This window comes from Dasypus novemcinctus, chromosome 1, assembly GCF_030445035.2.
Source record: "Dasypus novemcinctus isolate mDasNov1 chromosome 1, mDasNov1.1.hap2, whole genome shotgun sequence".
NCBI classification, from domain to species: Eukaryota; Metazoa; Chordata; class Mammalia; order Cingulata; family Dasypodidae; genus Dasypus; species Dasypus novemcinctus.
Genome location: NC_080673.1, coordinates 166213592 through 166237777, shown reverse-complemented (window position 1 = coordinate 166237777; position 24186 = coordinate 166213592). Strand labels below are relative to the sequence as shown.

The 24186-nt window shown below is 38.6% G+C and overlaps 1 protein-coding gene across 2 annotated transcripts in view; it reads left to right on the top strand.

The window, feature by feature from the left end:
* N4BP2 (NEDD4 binding protein 2) overlaps positions 1–13533 on the top strand; it is a 118067-nt gene extending 104534 nt beyond the window's left edge. For both annotated transcript variants that reach the window (XR_011649439.1, XM_071216888.1), the window contains exon 20: positions 13391–13533. The gene's annotated coding sequence lies outside the window, so the exon portion shown is untranslated. The remainder of the gene's footprint in view (positions 1–13390) is intronic.
* Positions 13534–24186: the final 10653 nt, after the last annotated feature.

Sequence of the window (24186 nt, the reverse complement as noted above, 5' to 3'; positions counted from 1 at the left end):
AGAAATCAAAATGTGCTTCTGGCACTGCTACATCAGCCTCCCCTATATAACATAGGGTATATGTATTTTATATGTGTGTACATGTTTTTGAGTTAGATAGTCATATATATCCTCCCACCAGGACAGAGAAGGAATGCTGAAATTTCTGGATGAAAATATTTAAAACACCCTAAAAGCACGGCATAGCTTATAACATAGTAGGGTTTTAGGAAAGAGAGGGTACATAAAGATACTGTTGCCTTGAGGGCCTTTTTTGATCTTTATTCAACTTAAGTTTGTTTTAAACGTCTTGTGGCTGTGTAGACAGAAGACAAAGGCCAGCACATTAGGAGACTAGTAGGAACCACCTCCCAAAGCTGGGATTCAAAAGGGTTTCACCCTTAGGGTGGAGGAAGGATGAATCAGAAGTAATTTTTCCCTGTTTCTACCCCAATAGTACTGCAAGTTATGTTGTTTTGGCACTGAGGAGAACAAGACACCAAAAAGAAAAAAAACCCCAAATCCCAAGAAGTTATAATTACTACTGCCCCTCAGGGATCAGGTAGTCCAAAAACCTCAAGCTGTGAATTGAGTTTAAAGAGCCCCCTGACTATATATAATGTCACCAGTAGCTGCATGGAGCCAAGGGCATGTCTCAGGGAGAATGCCGTTTATCTTGGAGGATTAAGAAAAAAAATCCAAGTAAAACAGGCAGCTTAACAGTTAAAAATAACCGAGCATATAAGGAACTAATTCACCAAGAATGAATAGCAGAGACAAAAAAAACAGAAATAAACCTGCAAAAAACTATATATATATATATATTAGAGTTTCAAACATTATATCATATAAAGATATATCTATCTTTTTAGAGCCCATAGATGCAAAAATCCTAACAAAATGTTAGTAAAACAAATCTATTCATAATTTAAAAGGACAGTATATCACAACCAAGTGGGTTTGTTCCAGGAATGCAAGGATACAATTTACTACATGAACAGGGAAAAAAAATTGTAGGAAAAATTTCATAGATGTAGGTAGATACAGCATTTAATAAAATCTACCACCCATCATGATAAAAGATCTCAGCTAACTAAGAATAGAAACAAATTCCTTTAGGCTGATAAGGAGTATTTAAAAAAAAAATAATTGTAGACAAATAATTGTACTTTAAGGTGAATATTGAATTCTTCCTGAGATTGCCTTCCAACACCATTTCTATTCATTGTTCTGGAGGTCATAACTGATGAGATAAAGTAAAAAAAAGAAAAGCATATCAGTTGGATAGAAGAAATTAAACTCATTCATACACAACACAAATATTTCTACTGACAGAATTAATATGTGAATTTGGTAAGGTTGTTGGATATAAAAGAATAAAGATGTTAATTAAATATATCAACTTTGAAAAGAAAGCAAAACAAGATTCTTGCCCTTCAGGTATTAAAATACCTTACAAAGCATAGTGATAAAAATAGTATGGTACTAAAGAAAGAATAGGCAAATGGCATAAAGGAACAAAGGAATGTTTGCACGTGTACACACACGCACATGTTCCACACAAATGGGAAAAGGATGGATCATTTAAAAGATTATGGTGAGGAAAACTGAATCTATCTGAAGAAAAATCACTGGATGTCTACTTAACATCATACCAAGGTGTACTGAAGGATTAAATATATTTTGGGATAGGTCAAATTATAAAATTAATATGTGTATTTAATCAATTTGAATTGCAATTTTGTCTGAAATCATTTTGTACGTTACCATAGATGATCTCTTCCAATTGCCATTGGCCTTTTTTCGCCCCCATAATTAAACACTTCTCAAATCAATATGCATCTTCACAGGTGGCATCTAAGATTTCGTTAAATCTAGTAAATAATTTTGGAAAACATCTTGGTGAAATAGGGGTGGAGAGGAACTTTCAAATTCTAAAAGTGCAAGCCATAAGGCTAGAATTTGGTGAATTTGATAACAAAATTAAGGTTTCCTGCTCAATGAAATGACATCATAAGGGACAGAAGAGAAAATATTTACAATCCCTAAGTAACATGGGACTAATTTCTAAATACTAGAGAAACTCCTTTTAAAAAAAGTCCCAATAGGAAAATGGACAAAGAATATGATGAGGCAGCTTACAGATGGGGTGACTTTAAAAGCTAACAAGCCAATAAAGATATGCTTAAATTTGTTTCTAATCAGAAAAATACAAATAAAATAATGAGACATTCGTACATACATACTAGTCTGGCAATATAGAAACCTGGATTATGCAAAATTACTCTCATGCACCAATGGTAGTATAGGAGTGTAGATTTGAGTTACCATCCTAGAGAGCAATCTGGTAGTACTTAGTTAAATATTTGTATATCATATGACCCAGTAGTCATGCTGCCAGGTTTATCTCAGATTTTTACACAAGGTCCACAGGAAGTTCAAGGTAACTTAGTGTTTATCGCTGGGGAAATGAGAAGGTGATTGAGTCACAATACTGAGCACTAGGCAGTGTTTAGAAACAGCAGTCAACCTGTACATGCAGCAACATAGATAGATTTTTAAAACTGTTTGAAAAAAAAACAAAAACAAAAAAAAATAACCAGAAACAGACCTATACCACAATACCATGCACATACGTTAAAAATACATGCACAAAGGAGGAGGGGCAAGAGTCAGCTCATCCCTGCAGTGCAGTTAATAAATAGCCAGAGCTAGTTAAATCACCTGGTTGGGGGTCCAGGAAAGCAAAAGGGCATCCTGCAACAACCTTGGGAGAATGGAAGGAGACTGCCCATCTGCAGTGAAGATTCGTGAATACAGCTCTCCATGCCATGGAAGCTAGTGCCCATCCCCCACGGTGGGACAGGATGCTTTGGAAGCTGTTACCTGGCTGGAGTTGGAAGCTCCATTTCCCAAAAACAAGAGGAAGAGACGGTCCTAGCACTAACTACGGCTTCTGATTAGTAAATTTGGCTGGCTAACGTCCAGTGCTTGGTACAGCTAAAGTTGAAACCTTTCCAAGTCGGGAAGAGGTCAGTAGTCTCGGTTTTAACTCTGTCCCTAGCATGAAGGGAAGCGAGGCTGATTGAAAATCACAGTGATAGTAGGAACTGGCTTCTTTCCACCCAGATCATATTGCAGCCCTAGCATGAGCTCCAGTCCACCTCTGGCAGGGAGGAAGCTGGTGGGACTTGCATCATCTTCTCTGGGCAACTGTAGTCACTTTTGGCCCGCACAGACTAGATTTGGGGCGACCATGTGGCTACATCCTCACCCTTTTAGGACAGCTGTGGGGTTGGTATTTCCTCAGCCTCTCTGGACAACTGAAGGAACTTAGATTTATTATTATTTTATTTTATTTTTAAACAATTTATTCAGGTATATCATTCACGCATGAACATACAGAAATAATAAGTGTACAGTAAAAGTTGTGAACTTACAAAACAAATATGCATAACATCATGCAGAGTTCCATACATCATCTTACCACAAATACTTTAAATTGTGAAACAGTGGTAAAAAATTATGAAAGAGCATCATCAAAGTATTACTACTAACTATAGTCCATATCTTACATTTTGTGTATTTTTCCCCAACTCACCCTATTTTTTTTTTTTTGTTCATAAACCATACAGTTTATTTAAAGTGTACAGTCAGTGGCATTGGTATAATCACCGAGTTGTGCACTCACCTCTTCAATCAATATTAGCATTTTCATTAGCCTTCCCCCCAAAAGAAAAAAAAACCCATTATCATATCCATATGTTAGCACTACTAATTACAAATCCTTTGAAGGGCTTTCACTATTTCTATTCATTTCCAGACATTTACAAACCACTTTTTACCAATTCTGCACTAATTAAACCTCAGCTTTCCATTCTCTAACCACATTCTTTTCTCTTGTGACTTATATTGTAGCTATTAACTCCATGAGTTTGCTCATTATATTCAGTTCATAATAGTGAAGTCATGCGATAGTTGTCCTTTTGTCAACATAATGTCCTCCAGGTTCACCCATATTGTTATATGCTTCATGACTTCATTTCTTCTTATAGCTGAAAAAAATTCCGTCGTGTATATAACAGAGTTTGTTTATCCATTCATCAGTTTATGGACACCTGTGTTGTTTCCATCTTTTGGCAATTGTGAATAATGTTGCCATGAACAGATGTCTGTTTGTGTCATTGCTCTCAGTTCTGGGTATATACCTAGTAGCAGTATTGCTGGGTCACATGGTAGATCTATATCTAACTTCCTTAGAAACTGCCAGACTTCCGCAATGGCTGCACTATTCTACATTCCCACCAACAGTGAATAAGCATTCTTGTCTCTCCACATCCTCTCTAACATTTGTGGTTTTCTGTTTTGTTAATAGTGGCCATTCTAATAGGTGTGAAATGATATCTCATTGTAGCTTTGATTTTCATTATCCTAATAGCCAGGGATGTTGAGCATTTTTTTATTTTTTATTTTGCTATTTGTATTTCTTCTTTACAAAATTGTCTATTCAGGTCTTTTGCACATTTTTAAATTGATTTATTTGTCTTTTTATTGTTGAGTTGTAGATCTCTTTATATGTCAAGAATATTTGACCCTAGTTGGATGTGTAATTTCCAAATATTTTTTCCCATTGAGAGAAAAAAAAAGTCCTTTGCAGTGCAGAAGTGTTTAGTTTTGAGGAAGTACCATTTATTTTTCCTTTTGTTGCTCATGCTTTGGGTATAAGGCTTATGAGATCCCCACCTACTACCAGGTTTTGTAGATGTTTCCTTATGTTATCTTCTAGAAGTTTTATGGTCCTGGCTTTTATGTTTAGGTCTTTGATATATTTTGAGTTGATTGTTGTATGAGGAGTTAGGGGTCCTCTTTCATTCTTTGGTTATGGATATACAGGTCTCCCAGCACCATTTAGTTATTTATTTTATTTTTTCTCTATTATTTTTTTTTAATGTTATATTAAAAAAATATGAGGTCCCCATATACCCCCCCAACCCCCTCACCCCTCTCCTCCCACATCAACAACCTCTTTCATCATCGTGGCACTTTCATTGCATTTAGTGAATACGTTTTGGAGCACTGCTGCACCACATGGATAATGGTTTACATTGTAGTTTACCCTCTCCCCCAGTCCACCCAGTGGGCCATGGAAGGACATACAATGTCCAGCATCTGTCCCTGCAGTACCATCCAGGACAACTCCACATCCTAAAATGCCCCCACATCATATCTCTTCTTCCCTCTCCCTACCCTCAGCAGCTACCGTGGCCATTCTTTCTCCACATCAGTGCTACAATTGAACAGATTGTTCTGTCCCAGAGAAGAGGATTTGGTAGGCTTATCAAAAATCAGTTGACCACAGAGGTGAGAGTCTATTTCTGAACTCTTAATTCAATTTTATTAATCAATTTTTCTGTCTTTATGCCAATACCATGCTGTTTTGACCACTGTAGTTCACAATACACTTCAGTGTCAGGAAGCATGAGTTTGCTCTTCTTTTTGTGGATGTTTTTGGCTATTTGGAATCCCATTCCCTTCCAAATAAATTTGGTAATTGACTTTTTATTTCTGTAAATTAAGCTGTTGGAAATTTGATTGGTATTGCATTGAATCTATGAATCAATTTGAGTAGAACTGATATCTTCATGAGTTTAGTCTTCCCATCCATGAACATGCAATGTCTTGCTCCCAATCTTAAAGGGAAGGCTTTCAACCTCTCCCCATTGAGTATGATGTTGGCTATAGGGTTTTCATATATGTCTTTTATTATGTTGAGGAACTTGCCTTCTATACCTATCTTTTGAAGTGTGTTTATCAAGAAAGGAGTCTGAATTTTGTCAAATGCCTTTTCAGCATCAATTGCTATGATCTTGTGAGTTTTTCCCCCTTCTCTTTGTTAATGTGTTGTATTACATTAATTGATTTTCTTATATTGAACCACCATTGCATACTAGGAATAAAACCCACTTATTTGTGATGTGTAAATTGTTTTTATATACTGTTGGATTCAATTTGCAAATGTTTTGTTGAGAATTTTTGCAGCTATGTTCATTAGGGAAACTGGTCTATAATTTTATTTTCTTGTAGTGCCTTTATCTGGCTTTGATATTATGGTGATGTTGGCTTCATAAAATGTGATGAGTAATTTTCCCTCCTTTTCAATTTTTTGGAAGAGTTTAAACATGATTGGTATTAATTCTTCTTGAAATGTTTGGTAAAATTCACCTGTGAAACCATCTGGCCCTGAACTTTTCCTCGTTGGGAGGTTTTTGATGACTAATTCAATCTCTTTGCTTGTGATCAGTTTGCTGAATTCCTGTCTTTCTTGTAGAGTCAATGTAGGTTGTGCATTTCTAGGAATTTGTCCATTTCATCTAGGTTGTCTAATTTGTTGGCATACAGTTTCTCATAATATCCTCTTATGATCCTTTTATTTCTGTGGAGTCAGTCTTCTTGCCCTCCCTTTTATTCCTAATTTTATTTATTTGCATCTTTTCTCTCTTTTTTTTTCTTTATTAGTCTTACTAAGAATTTGTTGATTTTATTTTTTCAAAAAATCAGCTTTTGGTTTTGTTGATTTTCTCTATTTTGTTGTTGTTTTTGTTGTTCCAGTTTCATTCATTTCTGCTCTAATCTTTTTTTAAAAAAAGATTTACTTATTTATTTATTTCTCTCCCCTCCCCCCCCATTGTCTGCTCTCTCTGTCTGTTTACTGCATCTTCTTTGTCTGCTTCTGTTGTTGTTAGCGGCATGGGAATCTGTGTTTCTTTTTTTGTTGTGTCATCTTGGTCAGTTCTCTGTGTGTGTGGCACCATTCCTGGGCAGGCTGCACTTTCTTTCGCGCTGGGCGGCTCTCCTTACAGGGCGCACTCCTTGAGCGTGGGACTCCCCTACATGGGGACACCCCTGCGTGGCACGGCACTCCTTGTGCGCATCAGCACTGCACATGGGCCGGCTCCACACGGGTCAAGGAGGCCCGGAGTTTGAACCATGGACCTCTCATGTGGTAGGTGGATGCCCTAACCACTGGGCCAAGTCCACTGCCCTCTGCTCTAATCTTTATTATTTATTTCTTTCTGCTTGCTTTGGGATTGGTTTGCTGTTCTTCTAGTTTATCTAGTTGTTAGTTCTTTGATTTTTAGCTCTTTCTTCTTTATTAATGTAGACATTTAGGGCTTTAAACATTCCTTTCAACACTGCCTTCACTCTATCCCATAAGTTTTGATAATTTGTGTTTTTATTTTCATTTGTCTCTAAATATCGACTTATTTCTCTTGCAATTTATTCTTTGACCCACTGATTGTTTAGGAGTGTGTTCTTTAGCCTCCATATATTTACACTATTTCCCCTTTCCTGCTTATTACTTATTTCCAGCTTCATTCCATTATGATAAGAGAAGGTGCTTTGTATAATTTCAGTCTTAAGTTTTTGAGAGCTGTAGTTTGGCCCAACATGTAGTCAACTCTGGAGATAGATCCATGAGCACTTGAGAAGAATGTAAACCTGTTGATTTGGGGTGCAGTGTTCTGTATATGCCTGTCAGGTCCAGCTCATTTATCATATCATTCAGGTTCTCTCTTTCCTTATGATTTTTTGTCTAGTTCTATCCATTGATGTGAGTGGCATATTTTTTTTTTCCTTTCAATTTTGCCAGATTTTGCCTCATATATTTTGGGGCACCCTGTTTAGATATTTATGCCTGTTAATCCTTCCTGCTAGATTGTCCCTTTTGCTAATATATAATGGCCTTCTGCATCTCTTTTCACTTTTTAAAAGTTGGTTTTGTCTGACACCAGTATAGCTACCCCTACTCTCTTTTGGTTATTTACTATTTCCATGAAATATCTTAACCTTTCACTTTCAGCCAGTTTGTGTCCCTGGGTCTAAGGTGAGTCTCTTGTAAGCAGCATATGGTTGGCTCATGTTTGTTTGTTTGTTTTTGTAATCCATTCTGTCAGCCTATATCTTTTGATTGGGGAGTTTAATCCATTAACTTTCAATATGATTACTGTAAAGGCATTACTTACTTCAGCTGTTGTATCCTTTCACTTTCATATGTCATATTTTATTTTGTCCATTTTTTTTTTTTTTTTTAACTTTTTGCTTACCCTTTCTGATAGTCTTCAATTCTACACTTTCCTCTTTTCTTTTCTGGCTGCAAAATTCCCGTTAGTGTTTCTTGCAGAGCTGAATTCTTGTTTATAAACTCCTTTAATTTCTGTTTATCTGTGAATATTTTAAACTCACTGTCATATTTGAAGGACAGTTTTGCCCGATAAAGAATTATTGGCTGGCAGTTCTTCCTTTCAGTATCTTAATTATATTATACCACTATCTTTTGCCTCCATTGTTAATGAAGTGAAATCCACTCTAAGTCTTATTGGACATCCCTTGTATGTGATGTTTTGCTTTTTCCTTGCTGCTTTCAGAATTTTCTCTTTATCTTTGACATTCTGCATATTATGTGTCTTGGGGTAGGTGTATTTGGATTTATTCTAATTGGAGTATGTTGTACATCCTGGACATGTATATTCATGTCTTTCAATGGGAAATTTTCAGCCATGATTTCCTCAAATACTCTTTCTTACCCTTTTCCCATCTTGTCTCCTTCTGAAACTAACATAACACATATGTTGTTGCACTTTGTGTTATCATTCAATTCCCTTAGCCCCTACTCAATTTTTCCCATTCTTTGCTTTCTCTGTTCCTCTTTCTTTTCAATTTTAGTTTTTCTTTCCTCTATGTCACTGATTCTTTTTTCCATGACTTCAAATCAGCTGTGAGTCTCTATTGTATTTTAAATCTTACTTATTGGTCTTTCATTACCATAAGCTCTGTTATTTTTCTATCCAAGATTTCAAATTTTTCTTTGTGCTTACTCAGTGTCTTTTTTTTTAAAGCAGTTATCAGGGATTGAACCTGGAACCTTGTATATGCAAAGCAAGTGCTCAACCACTGAGTTACACCTGCTTTGCCTCAGTGACTTCTTAATGTCTTTTATTTCTTTAGCCATATCCTTCAACTCCATGATTTGATAAGAACCTCATTGATTAGCTGTTTCACTTCCTATGTCTCATATGGAACTTTGATTTGTTCATTTGCCTGAGCCATATCTTCCTTTATCTTTACATGACTTGTAATTTTTCACTGATGTCTAGGCATCCAATTCTGATGCTGCATTTGCTCTAATGATAAGTTTCTCTCTTTTGTCTAGGGATTTACTGTTAAGTGTCTGGTACTACCACTGTCGTTGACTCTTGGTTCAATTGGTTCTAGATATTTAGGATTGCCCCTCTTTAACTGCTTGACCAGGGCTAAGGACCCAGCAATGGGGTGTGTGCCAGTTTCCAAGGGCCTTGGAGAGGGTGGCAGTAAAGGCAGCTGCTTGCCTCTTTTATTTATTTATTATTTTCCTTTTTCATGGCCTTTTCTGGTCTGGCCAGCTGATAGCTCTTTTGCAGACCTCTCAGCTGAGATCCCAGGTACTAGGGAGGAAGCATTCAGACTAACTCCTCAGGTAGGTGGGCAGTGGAGAAGCATTCTTCTCAGGGCTGGCCAAGCCTCACGAACCTTCTTAGAGGCTGTTTTCACCCTTGGCTGGTCACACCCTCCCTTCCTCTGCCTCCTCAGCAACAGCCCAGGGCAGTAGGAAGGGTGTTTGAGAAGGCAAATTATCTTTAGCTGCCTGCCAGTTCTCAGGACAAACAGTATCTTGGCCCTACCATGCCTGGAAATGTGTGACCTCTCCCCTGCAGCAGATCAAGTCCGTTAACCAAAATCTGAATTTGCTGTAGGCTGTGTTTTTCCCTATCCCCTTTCTTGGGAAAGAAGATCCCTGTAACCCTTAATCCATAGTTACTGCAGTTCACGGCTACTGAAGTCCACAGACGGCTATTTGCTCCAAAGTTGGTAGGGCAGGTGCCTCTACTGCTTTTGCAGCTGTACTTATGGGGTTTTTCAACCTGCTGAGACTCCTTCCTTTGCCTCTCTCCTTCCCGTTGGTGTCTTGCCTTTTCCTCATTTCCTGAGCCCAAGAACAGCCCTTCAGACCAACTGCAGGTTCTTTTGGCCCACATGAACAACATTCTTGGGAACAAATGTGGCTCCATCCCTTCACCTGACAGGACAAGTGGAAGAACAGTGCTCCCTCAGCCTCACCAGGCAACTGCAGGTGCTTTGGGCCCACATGGACAAGTTTGTTATACACACCTGTGGCTCCATTACCCTTGGCAGGGGAGAAGGGGGCTGATACTTTATCAGGCTATCTGGGCAACTGTTTTGGCATGCATGACCTGGTTTACTGCCCACACTGTGGCCCCATCCCCACCCCAGGCAGGGGAGGAAGGGGTATGGATCTTATTCAGTCTCTTCAGGCCACTATTGGTAATCCTTACCTGCATGTCTTGGATTACTGCACACAGCTGCAGCTCCATCCCCACCCCTGTTAGGGAAGAAAGATGGGAGAAGCCTCATCAGTTCCTGGGACAATGCGGGCAACTTCAACCTCCATAGCTTACAGTACCAACCTCATCCTCGACTCCTACCCTGCCCCCAGCAAGAGAGAAAGGGCAAGAATCAAAAAGGGCTGAAAAAATTCAGATTGGCTGAACATGAACCATTACAAAGTTCCAAAATAAGTTGAACCAATATCACAGAGGAGCTGTAGTATAAAGCCAATCAAATAGAAAGCCCTGGACTAAGGAGAGAAACTGAGCCCAGAATAAATGCATCAAGTAATTCAGATGTTGAGACATTGACAAAAGGTGACAAGCCATACCAAGAAACAGGAAGATATGGCCCAAAGGAACAAACTAAACCACCAGATGATGTCAAGGAGTTGAGACAACTAACCACAGATATTGAAACAAATCTCCTTAATAAATTTAATGACATGGTTAAAGAGATAAAAGATATTAAGACAACACTGGGGGGCGGGGAGGGAAAAGATGTAGCTCAAGTGTTCAGCACATGCTTCCCATGTACAAGGTTCCAGGTTCAAGCCCTGGTACCTCCTAAGAAACAAAAAACAACAAAACAAAAGAAATGAAAATCCCAACTCATTGGGAAGTGGATGTAGCTTAGTGGTTGAGTGCCTGCTTCCCATGTATGACGTCCTGGGTTCAATCCCCCAGGAACTCCTAAAAAAGAAAAAAGACTCTGGGTGAGCACAAAGAAGTTGAAGGCATACATAGGAAAACAGCAGATCTCATGGGAATGAAAGGCACAATAAAATGCACTGGAGGCATATAACAGCAGATTTGAAGAGTCAGAAGAAAGGATCAGTGAGTTTGAAGACAGGTCTTCTGAAAGTGAACACAAAAGAACAAAGAATAGAGTGGAAAAAATTGTACAGGGTCTTAGAGAACTAAATGATGGCAAGAGTTGTGCAAACATTTGGGTTATGGGTATTCTAGAAGGAGAAGAGAAGCAAAAAGGGAAAGAAGGAGTATTTGAGGAAATAATGGTAAAAGTTTTCCCAACTTTATTGAAGGGCATAGAGAAACACAATGTATGCCAATCTGAATAAATCTGAATAGACCTACTGTGAGACATATACTAATCAGGATGCCATATATCTGGCAAGATAGTCTTTCAAAAATGAGGACAAGTTAAGGATATTCACAGATAAATAGAAACAGGAAGTTTGTAAACAAGAGATCGGCTTTGAAATACAAAGGGAGTGCTATAGCCTGAAAAAAAAAAGATGGGAGAGACTTGGAATAGAATATAGAAATGAAGATTATATCAGTAAAAGTAACTAAAAATGTAAAAAGAGTGGTGAAAATAATGTATGACAGATAAAACCCAAAGGTCAAAATGGGTTAACTAACAACTGCTCTTACAGCAGTAACATTGAAGGTTAATGGATTAAACTCCCCAATCAAAAGATACAGTCTGGCAGAATGTATAAGAAAATATGAGCCATCTATATGCTGTCTACAAGAGACTTACTTTAGACCCAAGAATACCAATAGGTTGAAAGTGAAAGGCTTCCAAGTATGAGGTCCTGGGTTTGATCCCCAGTACTTCATTTAAAAAATTAGTTAAAATTGAAGACCTAATTGCACACCTGGAGGAACTAGAAAAAGAACAGCAAACTAATCAAAAGCAAGCAGAAGGAACAAAACAGCAGAGCAGAGCAGAAATAAATGAAATGGAGAACAACAATAACAAAACTATAGAATTAATAAAGCCAAAAGTTAGTTCTGTGAGATGATCGACAAAATTGGCAAACCCTTAGTAGACTAACAAAGAAAAAAGAGGAAAAAGATGCAAATAAGTAAAATCAGAAATGAAAGCAGAGACGTTACTACTGATCCCACAGAAATAAAGGCGATCATAAGAGGATACAATGAACAACTGTATGCCATCAAACTAGGCAATGCACATGAAATGGACAAGTTCCTAGGAATATACAAACAACTTACACTGACCTTAGAAGAAATAGAAGACCTCAACAAACTGATCACAAGAGATGGAAATAGTCATCAAACAACTCCTCAACATGAAAAGTTCATGACCAGATGGCTTCACAGGTTAATTCTACCAATCATTCAAAGATGACCTAATACCAATCTACTCAAATCCTTCCAAAAAGTGAACAGGAAGAAACACTTCTAAACTCATTCTATGAACCCACATCACCATAACACCAAAAACAGATAAAGATACTATGAAAAAAGAAAATTACACACCCATTTCCCTAAAATGAATATAGATGCAAAAATCCTCAACAAAATACTAATTGAATCGAACAACACATTAACAGAATTATTCATCATGATCAAGTGGGTTTTATCCCAGTCATGCAAGGGTGCTTCAGCACAAGAAAATCAATCAGTGTAATATACCACACTAATAAATCAAAGAAGAAAAACCACATGATCATCTCAACTGACACAGAAAAGTCATTTGACAAAATATAGAATCCTTTCTTGATAAAAACACTCCAAAGATCAAATTGAAGTTAACTTCCCCAACATGATAAAAAAACATATATAAAAAACCTATGGCTAACATTGTACTCAATGGTGAAAGACTGAAAGCTTTCCAGTTGTAGCATATATGGCTTTACATTTTTTCCACACTTTTCCAGTTCTTTTCCCTTCTAGACACAGCAACATTTCGTTTCTTAATATTTGCACAGTAAGCCTTAAGAAATAACTGTGAGCTTGTGACTAATAAGAAAATCTTGTCTGCTTAGATTTCTCTCCCAGAAACTCTAAAGATGATGTGCTCTGTGAATTGCCTGGCTCTGTGGTTTCTGTAAAATTGTATTAATAACTTTTGCCCTGCACATTGAAAATGTCTGTTCCTAAACACTGCTTTCTGTGGGAATCATGCTTCCCCTCATTTGCCCTCCCAATCTGCACATAGACATATAGAATAAAAGACCCCTCTTGTTTTGTGGCAGGTGTGGACATAGAGCCTCAGAAGTACCACACTCTCCTACCACCATTGAGGACAAGGATTCTAGGCCACAGACAGGATCAGATCTACTACCATGGTAGAACTTCCCCAAGTAAGCCCCCTAATAAATGCTTACTTGTTTGCCAAGCTGGACTTGTCTGAGTCTTTGTTTACTGTGATGTGTCCCTCTCAGTTTGGTAGGAAGCTGTCACTTTACACAGCTCCCTCTTATACTTGAAACACTGTTGAGATCAGGAACAAAACAAGGATGACCACTGCCACTTCTGTTGTTCAATAAAGTGCAGGATGTTCTAGCTAGAGCAATCAGGCAAGACAAAGAAATAAAAGGCATCCAAATCGGAAAGTAAGAAGTAAAACTTTTGCAATTCACAGATGATATAATTCTATACCTAAAAAACTGATTCCAGAGGAGATCTTAAAATGCAGTAAAAATCAGAGATGTGAAATGATGGCAAGTTTGGACACAACCATACCAAAGGAGTGAAAATTATGAGTCAGATTATTGAGTTTTATGTTTCTGTTGGTGTGTCTTAACTCTTTTTGTGTTTGTTCAGTGTATATTTTCATACCTCTGGATGGTAATATTAAATTAACAAATGAAAATTCTTAAAAGAGCTCTACTCAAATTGCTAAAAATTAAATGGGTGCTTATATAGGTAAGTAAATAGTCCTGAAACCCAAACTGGAGAAGAAAAACAGGGTAAAAAGTCACATAAAATCTGAATAAAGAAACTCCTTAAAAGAAGGAAATGGAAAAGTTTATCCTGAATTCTCCCACAATCTTTCTATAGCCTATCATGCCCCCAGGGTCTTCTCCTAACCTTGACTGAGTTTCAGTGATTTAGTAAAACGAGTTGAGGAAACTAAGGGGATGGGCCAGGTATGGAAATATAGGGGAGAAGTGAGTGAGTTTAGCCCAGAATTCTGTTCAGTAGATCTGGAAATTAAAATAATAGGGACAGGGAAACGGACTTGGCCCAGTGGTTAGGGCGTCCGTCTACCACATGGGAGGTCCGCGGTTCAAACCCCGGGCCTCCTTGACCCATGTGGAGCTGGCCCATGCGCAATGCTGATGCGCGCAAGGAATGCCCTGCCACGCAGGGGTGTCCCCCGCGTAGGGGAGCCCCACACGCAAGGAGTGCGCCCCGTAAGGAGAGCCGCCCAGCGCGAAAGAAAAGTGCAGCCTGCCCAGGAATGGCGCCGCCCACACTTCCCATGCCGCTGACGACAACAGAAGTGGACAAAGAAACAAGACGCAGGAAATAGACACAGAGAACAGACAACCGGGGGTGGAGGTGGGGGTGGGGGTGGGGGTGGGATTAAAAATAAATAAATAAATCTTTAAAAAAAATAAAGTAAAATAAAATAAAATAATAGGGACAGAGGGAATATTACAGAAAAAACCTTGTGTTGTACAGTCTGTCTATAATTCCCCAATTAAATTTTAACAGCTTCTGAGATGACAGTAATAATCCAATGACCAAATTTCAGTAAGTAAGGGAACATTCTAGAAAGTTGTAGAAAGATTTTTCTAAGTTATTATTAAAACAAATTAAGCAATTATAATATATTCCAGAACCTGACAGTCAACATGCTTTTAAGGTTATTCACAATTTTAGAATTTGATTAAAGAAAAGAGGTTTTAGCCTCCTGTGGTGGAAGGGGGAAAAAAGAACATCTCCTGCATAAACTATAATTGTTCCAATTTTATTTAGCTTGGGTGAAATCTCTTTAGTTTTGTATGGATACTAATAAAATAAGGTAGTAATAAGTCTGCTAAATCCTTAAGGTAATGAAAATTATAAGTTTTGGCTAATGAAATTATTAAAATTTCTTATAAAAATTGTTTTTGCCTAAATTGAAATAAATATTTTTTTTTCTCACAGCACAAAATGAGGGATATATTTAAATGGATATAGAAAGAAGTAAAAGGTTTGTGGAAGTGAATTCATAGTCAATGCTGACTAAAATTTGATGTTTGTTTAAGGGAATGTGTTTTGTTCTAAGATAAGATGGCTGTTTTCATAAAATCAGGGTGGAAATTTGTAAGACTATGCTTGAATGAATATAGAAAGTTGTAAAAGGTATTGTAGAAGGTAGCAATGAATATGGGGATATAGCATTGAATATGGGAATGTGTTTTGCAAAGGTGAAACTTGCCTTGAGATGAAGTAACTATAGTCTATGTGGTTATGTTTGGTTATAGGAAGTTTACAAAAACATTTTCTAAACTGAAATATTTAAATACCTAATTCCAGGAAGCCATTATTAAATAGAAAACTGAATTGATATTGCTAATAAAAAGTAACTTTACAACAGGGAAACCTGTCAGAGGCCACTTCAATCTGCATATTAAAGTGGTAGGGGAAACGGACTTTGGCCCAGTGGTTAGGGCGTCCGTCTACCATATGGGAGGTCCACGGTTCAAATCCCGGGCCTCCCTGACCCGTGTGGAGCTGGCCATGTGCAGCGCTGATGCGCACAAGGAGTGCCGTGCCACGCAAGGGTGTCCCCCGCGTAGGGGAGCCCCACGCGCAAGGAGTGCGCCCGTGAGGAAAGCCGCCCAGCGTGAAAAGAGAGAGCAGCCTGCCCAGGAATGGCGCCGCCCACACTTCCCGGGCCGCTGACGACAACAGAAGCGGACAAAGAAACAAGACGCAGCAAATAGACACAGAGAACAGACAACCACGGGGGGGGGGGGGGGGGGGGGAATTAAATAAATAAATAAATCTTTAAAAAAAATAAAAATAAAAAAATAAAGTGGTAGTATGGGGAAGATAATCTTGATTCCACTGGGAATCTTAGGTTTTCATAAAATTATGGAAAAAGTAGTTTTTCCTGTACTGCTAAAGTAAAATACCTGTTAATTAAAGTAATCATGGTAAAGGTGTAAAGGTAAAAAGTAAAGCACTGAAATAGTTTAGTTCATTTAATATATTATAGGTGGCAGACTTGGCCCAGTGGTTAGGGCGTCCGTCTATCACATGGGAAGTTCGCGGTTCAAACCCCAGGCCTCCTTGACCTGTGTGGAGCTGACCCATGCGCAGTGCTGATGCGCATAAGGAGTGCTGTGCCACGCACGAGTGTCCCTGCGTAGGGGAGCCCCACGCGCAAGGAGTGCACCCCATAAGGAGAGCCGCCCAGCGCGAAAGAAAGTGCAGCCTGCCCAGGAATGGTGCCGCACACATGAGAGCAGATACAAGAAGATGATGCAACAAAAAGAAACACAGATTCCGGTGCCGCTGACAACAATAGAAGTGGGCAAAGAAGACGCAGCAAATAGACACAGAGAACAGACAACCGGGGTGGAACAGACAACTGGGGTGGGGGGGAAGGGGAGAGAAATAAATAAATCTTAAAAAAATACATACATATATATATATATATATATATATATATATATATATATATATATAATAAACTGCATTGGAAGTATTAAGAAAGTGTATAAAAATTAATAAATAGTCTTCAGTGTTGTCAAATTCTCTTGTGCATTCAAACCAGGGCTCCAGTGCCATGTGCGGTGTCTCTCCATTTGAGTTACTGGCTAGGATGCTCACTATGACCCCAAAAATAATAACAGGATCTACCACATCTCTGGACTGGCTCCTGAAGTGTATAGAGTATGTTGCAGTTTTGGACTCCTGCAGCAGCCTGCAATACCTCAATATGGCCGGATTTACAATGGACACTTTTTTTTAGACTGTTTCATAATGCTGAAGGGTGCTATGCACCAGGCTGGTGAAACACTGGAGCTTCACTCCAAGGGCTAATGGTGCTGCAGCACGCTGGCTGTGTGAAGAATATACCAAGTGGAGCACTAATTACCAGGGTAATGTGAGTAGAACCTAAACAGACACAACTGGCCTGCTTTCATGGAGAGACAACATGTATACTATTGCAAATCTGGAGCTTAGCTCTATTAACGGTAGCTCAAAGAGGAACTTGTGCATTGATTAGTATTAAGTGCTGTACCTGTATACCTGATGAATACGTTATCTCTTCTAGTCTAGATCATATGCAGAAGGATAGTCAACATGTTAGAAGTCTTGGTAAATTTAATTCATTTTCTAAGTAATTGATGAATGTGCCTATGAGATAAAAGAATGGCTCTCTTAAGTATTGTCTTTATTTCGCTTGCCTTATGCTTTTCTTGTTGTTGCCTATATTGTCTTTGTGAATTTATGTCTAGGGCAGTGCCTCTCCTCATACTTCTCCTAGGTGTCCTAGGCATAACCACCACTGTGGGAACTGGGGGTGGCAGTTTTCTAGACAGCATTTGAAACTTACAAGATCAAGTCCATCAGCTTGGGGAGGATGTTATCTCTGGAGACACCTGGTCTTTCTCATTACTGTGGTAATGAGAGACATTTTTTGGGACCACCATTTTCTTTATCCTTTTAGTAAGACCATGTATCTTTAAAATTCTAACTAAGTTTATTTCTTCCAGAATCAGTGCCTTCTAGAACAAGGTACTAGTCATGCAGGGATTTTATCCAGTTCCAACCATGGTGCCAGGCCCATCTTCCCTCAATCTCATTAGAATAGCCAGAGAGTTTCACACTGTGTCAGGAAGTGACTGCGGCCCCTAACCAGCAGGAAGAAGAATGGCCATTGCCCTTCAGCTCTCCCTTAAGAGTAAGGGTGGAAACTCGCTGGGGAAGGAGTTGAGGCAGGTTAGTATAGGAAACAGGGAAGGTGGTTGGTCAAAATAAAGTCCACCAAAGACTCTGGCCACCTTGTTTTTCAATATTGTATTAGAAGTTCTAGCTGGGGTAATTAGATATGAAAAAAAATAAAGCATCCAAATAGAAAATGAGAACTTAAAGCTCTCACTATTTGCAGATAACATGCTCTTATATTTAGAAAATTCTGAAATGTCTACAACAAAGCCACTTGAGCTTTGCAAAGTGGCAGTATACAAAAGAAACATCAAACAGTACTGTTTTTGCACACTAGTATTGAACAATCTGATGAATTAGGAGAAAAATTCCATTTACAATAGCAACAAAATGACTCAAATACCTAGGTATCAATTTATCCAAAGAAGTACAGGGCCTATATACAAGAAATTACAAAACAATGCTAAAAGAAATCAATGAAGACCTAAACAAATGGAAAGACATTTTGTGATCATGGATTGGAAGAAAATATCATGAAGATGTCAATCCTACCCAAAACGATTTATAGATTCAGTGCAACACCAATCAAAATTCCAACAGCCTATGTTACAGAAAGAAAAGGCAATTACTCAAATTCATTTCGTAGGAAAAGTGCACCTGGATAGCCAAAAGCATCCTGAAAAAGAAGAGCGACATGGGAGGGATTCCACTGCTGAGCCTGAAACATATTATAGAGGTACAGTGGTCAAAACACCATGCTACTGGCATAAAGATAGACACATCTATCAGTGGAATAGAATTGAGAGTACAGAAATAAACCCTCGCCTCTATGGTAAAAAAAAAAAAAAAAAAAAGACTGATCACAAGAGTGACCGGTTTGAAAGTCCTAGACTCAAAAGAAGTCCTGGATAACCCCAAACAAAAAGACCTCGTCATTGGTTCCTTAAAAGCTAGCAGGTGAAGGTAGAAAGGCAATCAATCAGGACAGCAAATAGCTGGGGCCCTATATATGTTTATGTGGACTCTCCTTATGCCTAAGCTAATTTTTTATGTCACCATTGAAATCTCAGAGAATTTACAAGGGGAAAATGTACGGTATTGGATGTGTCCCCATAGGACTCCCCTACCTGTTTTTTTGTTGTTGTTGTTATCCACTAATGGAAATGTTGCTTATATTCTGTTAGACCCCTCCTTTTCCCCCATAAACATCTCTCTTTTCACCCATAGACTCTAGCCGTACCTTTGTACAATGGGCTTTGGAAGTAACCCATTACCACAATTGAATCCAATGTTGGGTTTGCACAGACCTTTCATCCTCAGGTGCTACTGGCCTCCATTAGACCATAACCCCTGAAAACTGGACAGCATGGAACACCTTGCTGGCATGGTAGAGTATGACCCATTGACAAATCTGGAACAAGACCTTCTCATTTAAGACTGAGATTCAGCTGCTGTCTTTCAATGAGACTCAAAATTATACTTTTCCCTTATAAGGGAGTAGGTGAATAAGCCCAGGTCTTTATTAGGATATGCTGTATATAATGTTTTAGGATGGTTAATGGCTGATTCTGTCACCACAGATCATATTGCTCCTGTCTGTATGGAATGACAAAAGGGAATCCGTGGTGTGGGGTGCTTACCCCCTGAGTTGTACAATTTTACTATGAAGGCTAGATATAGAGTAAAGTATGCCCCATGATTGTTCTACTCATTGGCCACTTTTGTGCCAGGTAGAACTGCAAAAACATATAATGTCACTGAAAAACACATAATGGCTTTAGCTGTTGTCTTTTATACCATTGCTGTGGAATGTGAATGCAATGCTTGTCCTATGGTCAATGTAGACCACTACATGGGGGTGGACTATGGAGACCCAGGCCCCCCAAGTCCTCAGCACATAGCCACCTGTGTGATCTAGACATACATTAAAGGTTAATAACTCCCCTCCCAGAGGGGAGAGAATGTACAGAAGGATTATAAAGTATAATCTCCCCGAAGGAGTAAACATCTTTCCTATAGCATAGTGAAAACATCACAGACTCAAACATCAGCTGATCAGACCCTAGAAGGAACTCTGTTCTCATACCCTCTGGAATGTCCTTGTTAGCCCTTATATCACCCCTCATTTTCCATCTTTTTGCAGAGCACTATCATCATTCTCTGAACTGCCACCATCAGAGAGCCTTTCCTGTTCGTAAGTCCCAATAAAGCTTATGCCTGACTAAGTACCAGGTGTGTTCTTTGGTTTTGTGATCTCCCCAACTCATGTCCTTCAGGAGTTGGGCTGTAACACAAATATTATAGTTAATTTACCTGTATCTGTGATGCTTCAATATTATCAGGAAAAGAATTAACCTACATTTTCAAACTCTTAAGTTAATCCTTTATCTGCTGGGAGAAGGGAGGGCAGATCCAGGGGATGAGTAACAGAAGTTCCAGAATGAATTATAAGGGAAAATGCAAATTTAATAGAAACAAACTTTCCTGACCTAAATAAAGATGTATCTACAGGCTGAAAATGCTCACTAAGTTCTAGGCAGGATGGATGAGATAAGGTAAGTCTCATACAAGCATTTTCTGACAGAATTCCTGAATCCCAATGTTAAAAAGAAAAATCTTATAAATTTCCAGACAGAAAGAAGTTATTTACAAAGGTTAAAGAATGTGACTGGCACCAGACAGTGGAATAATATCTAAACACTATAGAGAGAAAAGCATTATAACTCAAGAAATCTCTTTCCAGGTCTCTCTTATCCGTAGCTAAGTGTGGTTTGAGGAGCTGCCATTTATCGGTCCTAACGTGGAGCAGTTTTCAGCCACCCTGGGAGACTGGCCCTGATAGGACTTTTTTCCTACACTCTTGAATTCTTTGTTTGGACTCTCCTGTATTTGTCTGAAAAGTAACTGAATCCCAGCTGATATGAATTCCAGTGATCTTTTCTTAAGGACTTTCAGGAAGATGGAGGATTAGAAAGGTGAAGGGATCACTTCTCTCCCAGAAAAAAAAAAGCTAGTGGACAGGCAGTGACTGACTGAAAGGCTGCTCTGGAGCTCAGGACACTAGGGGAAGGCAAGACACCAACAAGCAAAGAAAAGGAGTTTCAGCTGGCTGAAAAATCCTGTGAGTGGAGCTCCAAAAGCAGCAGCAGGCATCTTCCTGCCACCTACAGAGCAAATAGCAGTCTGCAGAAATAGCAGTCTACAGAACAAACTGCAGGGGCTGAGGGATGAGGGCACTGCAGGGGTCCTCTTCCTGATAAAAGGGGAGAGGGAAGGGACACAGCCTACAGCAAATTTAGATTTTGGTCAGTGAACTAGGTCTGCTGCAGGGGAGGGTTTGCACACTTCCAGGCCAGGTGAGGTCCTGACATTGTTTGCCCTGAGAGATGGCAGGGAGCTAAAGATAATTTGCCTTCTCAGATGCCCTTCCTACTGCCCTGGGCTGGTTGCTGAGGAGGCAGAGGAAGGGAGGATGTGGCCAGCCAGAGTAGAGAATAGCCTCTAAGAAGGTTTGTTTGTGAGGCTTGGCCAGCCCTGAGAATATTGCTTCTGCGCTGCCCACCCCCCTGAAGAGTTACTCTGAATGCTTCCTCCCTAGCACCTGGGGTCTCAGCTGAGAGGTCTGCCAAAGAGTGCCATCAGCTGGTCAGACCAGAGAAGTATACAAAAAAGGAAAAACAATAATATATATATATAAAAGAGGCAAGCAGGTGCCTTTACCGCCACCCTCTCCAAGACCCTTGGAAACTGGCCTGCACCCCATTACTGGGTCCTTAGCCCTGGTTTGAGCAGTTAAACAGGGGTAATCCTAAATACTAGAACAAGTTGAACCAAGAACCAAAAAACAGTGGTAGCACACAGCTACTTAATAGTAAATTCCTAGGCAAGAGGGAGAAACTGATCATCAGATAAATTCAGCATCAGAATCAGATGCCTAGACATCAGCAAAAAATTACAAGTGATGCAATGAAAAAGAAAGATATGGCTCAGGCAAATGAACAGATCAAAGTTCCATATGAAACACAGGAAGTGAAACAGCTAATCAATGAGGTTTTACAAATCTCCTAAATCAAATCATGGAGTTGAAGGACAACATAGCTAAAGAATAAAAGTTATTAAGATGACATTGAATGAGCACAAAGAAAAATTTTGAAAATGACATTGAATGAGCACAAAGAAAAATTTGAAACCTTGGATAGAAGAATAACAGAGCTTATGGGAATGAAAGATACAATAAGTAAGATTTAAAATACAATAGATGCACACAAAAACAGATTTGAAGTCATGGAAAAAAGAATCAGTGACATAGAGGAAAGAATAACTGAAATTGAAGAAAAAGTAGAACAGAGACAGAAAAGAATGGAAAAAAATTGAGTCGGGGCTCAGGGAGTTGATAACACAAAGAGCAGCAACATATGTGTTAAGGTAGTTTCAGAAGGAGACAAGAAGGGAAAAGGGAAAAAAATATTTGAGGAAATAATGGCCAAAAATTTCCCCACTTTCATGAAAGACAAGAATATACATGTCCAGGAAACACAGCATATTCGAACTAGAATAAATCCAATATACCTACCCTAAGACACATAATGTGCAAAATGCTAAATGCCAAAGATAAAGAGAAAAATTCCGAAAGCAGCAAGGGAAAAGCTAAATATCACATACAAGGAACACCCAATAAGACTTAGTGTGGATTTCTCTTCAGAAACCATGGAGGCAAGAAGATAGTCATATGATATAATTAAGGTACTGAAAGAGAAAAATTGCCAGTCAAGAATTCTTTATCTGGCAAAACTGTCCTTCAGATAGGACAGTGAATTTAAAATATTCACAGATAAACAGAAATTAAGAGAGTTGACAACAAGAATCCAGCTCTGCAGGAAACACTAAAAGGAGTTTTGCAGCCAGAAAAGAAAAGAGGAAAGTGTAGAAGTAAAGACTATCAGAAAGGGTAACCAAAAAGTTTTTAAAAAATGGACAAAAATAAGATATGACATATGAAAGTTAAAGGATAAAATGGCTGAAAAAATGCCTTGAAAATAATAACATTGGCTGTTAATGGATTAAATGCCCCAATCAGAAGACATAGGCTGACAGAATAGGTAAAACAAATAAAAAATAAAGAAATGATCCATTCATATGCTATCTGGAGGAGACTTATCATAGACCCAAGGATGCAAACAGACTGAAAATGAAATGTTAGAAAAAGATATTTCACCTAAATAGTAACAAAAAGAGACTAGGAGTAGCTTACTGGTGTCAGACAAAATAGACTTTAAATGCAAAAAGTGGTAAGAAATGCAAGTCATTATGTATTAATAAAAGGGACAATCTACCAGGAAGAAGTAACAGTCATAAGTATCTATGCGTCTAACCAGTGTATTGCTCATTCCACACACTAATAATGAGCAAGCTGAGGAGGAAATTTTTAAAAATCTCCATTTACAATAGCAACAAAAAGACTCAAATATCTAGTAATTAATTTAACCATAAATGTAATGGATCAGTATTCAGAAAACTACAAAACAAAGCTGAAAAGAAATCAAAGAAGGCCTAAACAAATGGAAGGATATTCCAAGTTCATAGATTAGAAGATTAAACATTGAGAAGTTGTCTATTTTACCCAAATTGATTTATAGATTCAATGAAATACCAATCAAAATTCCAACAGCCTACTTTACAGAAATAGAATAGGCAATTACCAAATTTATTTGGAAGGGAAAGGGGTCCCAAATAGCCAAAAAGTCCTTAAAAAAGGAGAGCAAAGTTGGAGGACTCATGCTTCCTGACCTTGAAATGTATTATAAAGCTACAGTGGTCAAAATAGCATGGTATTGGCATAAAGATAGAATATTGATCAAAATTGAATTGAAGGTTCAGAAATAAGCCCTCACCTCTTTGTCAACTGATTTTTGACAAGCCTACAAAGCCCACTTTTCTGGCACAGAACAATCTCTTCAATAAATGGTGCTGGGAGAACTGGATATCCATAACTAAAAGTATGAAGGAGGACCCCTATCTCCTCCCAATACTAGCATCAACTCAGAATGGATCAAAGACCTAAACATAAAAGCCAGGACCATGAAACTCCTAGGAGATAATGTGGGAAACAATTGTAAGAACTTGTAGTAGGTGGGAGTCTCTTAAACCTTACTCCCAA